Source organism: Herpailurus yagouaroundi, unplaced genomic scaffold (assembly GCF_014898765.1).
Source record: "Herpailurus yagouaroundi ecotype Mexico unplaced genomic scaffold, PumYag 77, whole genome shotgun sequence".
NCBI classification, from domain to species: Eukaryota; Metazoa; Chordata; class Mammalia; order Carnivora; family Felidae; genus Herpailurus; species Herpailurus yagouaroundi.
The window spans coordinates 25449541-25452789 of record NW_024412388.1 but is presented as its reverse complement, the minus strand read 5'-3'; the positions used below and the strand labels follow the sequence as shown (position 1 = coordinate 25452789).

Sequence of the window (3249 nt, the reverse complement as noted above, 5' to 3'; positions counted from 1 at the left end):
ACGCTTAAGTAGTGGCAAAGCCAACGTTGGAAGCCAAGCCTATTTGACTCCAAAGGACAGGCTGTCTGGGCCAGCTGTCATCTCTCTACCACTCTTTCGAGTTGAGCTGCTGGAGGCAGACAGGCTTGGGTTGGAATTCAGGACTCTACCACTTTCTGATTGGGTAGCCTTGAGCAAGTTACCCAATCTCCCTGAGCCTCAGTTTCCTCATTTTACAAATGAGGCCAGCAAGAGAACCTACCTGAGAAGGTCACAGTGGCGTTAAAATGAAAGCATGCACGTTAAGGCATGCCCTAGACCAGTGCACTTGGTAGATACCATTTCCTTATCACCGTTATTACCTTCTCCACTTAGGCGAGTAGCTCTTTCTTTCTCCCTGTCCAGGTTAGAGCCCTGCATCTTGTCACAGACACGGCCTAAGAGCTGCTTCTCTGCCAGGCCTCCTGGGGCCAGGCCTGCACAACTCTGTGGAAGGAAGCTTGGGCCCGCACAGGAATGGCCTGTAATTGATCCCAGTTAGAGGTGGATAGGCCCTGTCCTCCTCGGCTGGGGCCTCAGGAAGCAGGGTGCTGCCTGATTTATGTCCCTGCTGCACCGAGGATGACCTGGTGACCTCTCTACGTGTCCTAGCATCAGACAAGGCCATAAAACAGAATTGGTGTTGCACATTTGTTCCTATCGGGGCTGACTTGTACACTGGTGCACCCAGCTTAGGTCAGTCCCCTGCAGGGCCCTCCCCAGGAAAGGCTGGTGTGTGTGGCCGCTCTGTGCGGCCGGGCCACCGGAAGTTCAGGAACGGTGTGCAGAAGGGAAATCACAATCTCGTATGTTTTCATGGCTTCCGTGACCATCCTCAGTGAAAGACACCCAATCCACATCCTGAACCTCCAGCTCCCCCACACCCACCCCGGCCTCAGACCCAGTCTCAGTGACCTGCTGGACACCTCCTCCTGCACATACCAAAGGCCTCGTCTGAACTCATGGTGTTCGCCTCTCTGCTGGTTCTTCCTCCCTCATCTGTCGGCCCCAGGAGCTGACACCTGGGCCAAAGAAGTCGCTTCCTCCCTGGCCTGGTGCAGCTTCTTTGCACAGACTCCTTGATAGCTCTGACCACACCATTTTGTGGTTAGAACAACTTATTGCAGCTTTCGCCATTATCTGTATCTCTGTCTCCTCCAATAGACTGTAAAGTCCTACAGGCAAGAGACCACATTTGATTCATCTCTGCACCCCCAGGGCCTAGTGTAGAGCCTGGCACAGAGGACCTGCCATGAACCTTTGATGAATGAATGAGTGAATGGATGGATAAATAGATGGATGGATGGCTGAATAATGAGCATAGATGTGTATCTTTCGAGGTAGTTTTCAAATAAAGAACAGGGCTTCTGAGGAGGGACTCCCAAGTTCCCCTGGGAATAGTGTGATTAGATATCAGCATCCTACAGCCAGATTAACCTTAAAATTTCATACTCTGAGCTATACTAGGACCTCTTCCATATTCAGATGACAGAGACCCAGAGAGGTTAAATAACTTCCTGAAGGTGAACAGTGATTTAGTGGCAGAGCCCCCGGATGAGCCCCCAAACTTCCTGTCTCCACTGTCTGCAGCCTCTTCCTCTCTTTCTACGTGCTGACCTTTAGTGAGCTCTTCATGAACTCCAGAGCTTGGTTTCCAGAAATAGAAAGCAGTGGGTCTTCTGGACTATCTACAGGGTTTTATTACCAACAAGGTGATCCATGGCAGAGAAATTGAGATGAGCTGCTCAGAATTTGCAGTTCTAAGAGTAGCATAGGACTATATGACTACATGGCCCTTATCTTCTCTGAGCCTCAGTTTCCTCGCCTGCAAAATGGGAATAAGAATAGGATCTGTTCCCAGCATAATGCATGTTTTTCACTTTAGGCTCTCGTGATAGGTTGTATTATTATTCCCAACTATTTGTTGAACTCTCAGTAAAAGGGTTATCCATCTCTGACCATAGCAATGAGACTCACAGTGCTTCTCTGTGGGGAGGGCTATACCTCACTGCCCCCTTGGTGTCTGCCTAGGCCATTCGCTTCCTTTGGCCAATGGAACATGAATAGAAGCTACATGTGCCACATCCCAGCAGACGCTTTAAGAGTCATTGTAAGACTCAGCCACGGCATTTTCGCTTCTGTCTCTGGAATGATATAGCGCCACTCCTTCAGTCTGAGACCCAGAATGTGAACACATATAGAACAGGACCTCAAATGACCTGCTGTCATGTGGCGTAAATAAGAAATAAACCTTGTTGTTGTCAGCTGTTGAGACTGTGGGGTGGTTTCTGCTGCATAGCCTAGCAAATGCTGACTAGTAATCTTTCGCTTATAATCTAGACAGACTCGTTTGGGACATCTTAAAACAGAGGGTAGAGTTTGTCGCAATGATATCCATAAAAATGCATCAAATCCTTGGGGGTCCTAGAGCTAAGTATTAGGCAGTAGTCGGATAAGCTGCCATAATAAGAGGTTTCAAAATAAAAGTCTTAAACAAGGTACACATTGACTTCTTTCCTAAAACAGAAGACGTAAGTGACTGGTCCAGGGTGGTTAGGAAGCTCTGCTGGGTGAGGTCACCCAAACATCCAGTTTCTCTCCAACCTGCATCCCCCGCTACCATCCAAGATGTTCTCCTCATCTCTACCATGTCCACATTCCAGCCTGCAGGAAGGAGGACAGAGAGAGCTGGAATGACCAGTGCTCCTGGTCGTAAGGAGGTACAGAGAATCTGCCCACATCACTTCTGTTCACAGGCCCCTGACCAGATCTTCTTTATGTGGCCATAGGGCACATGTGATACAGGGCACAGGTGTATATCACAGCCAGTTTCCAGCCAAGTGACCATGAGCCCTGATGAAACACAAAGGGGACTTTCTGTTAGTAGAAGAAAGAAGGGGACAATTTGGTGGTGTTTGGAGTGGGCTTATGTAGGCTCATGAGAGCCAATCACATGCATTGCCCCCCTTCCAATTCCTTATTCATTGATATGACTTCTTGAAATCAGCCTTGGTGGGAGTATTTACACCAAAGAAATTGGCAAATACTACTAATGTGGACTTCCCTCCAGCACTCCCAACCGGCCAGAGAACCTGTTATTAGACATTTTGCCAGCATGGAGGGTAACAGATACTGGCAGGCAAGTACACTCTCTTGCTAGAGTTGGGTCACTTTTTCTTTCTTTCTTTCTTTCTTTCTTTCTTTCTTTCTTTCTTTCTTTCTTTCTTTCTT

At 48.3% G+C, this 3249-nt stretch overlaps 1 long non-coding RNA gene across 1 annotated transcript in view; it reads left to right on the top strand.

The window, feature by feature from the left end:
- The first annotated feature begins 302 nt into the window (after window positions 1-302).
- LOC121025795 (uncharacterized) overlaps window positions 303-3249 on the top strand; it is a 7154-nt gene continuing 4207 nt past the window's right edge. The window contains exon 1 of the long non-coding RNA XR_005788152.1: window positions 303-2738. This is a non-coding gene — a long non-coding RNA (uncharacterized LOC121025795). The remainder of the gene's footprint in view (window positions 2739-3249) is intronic.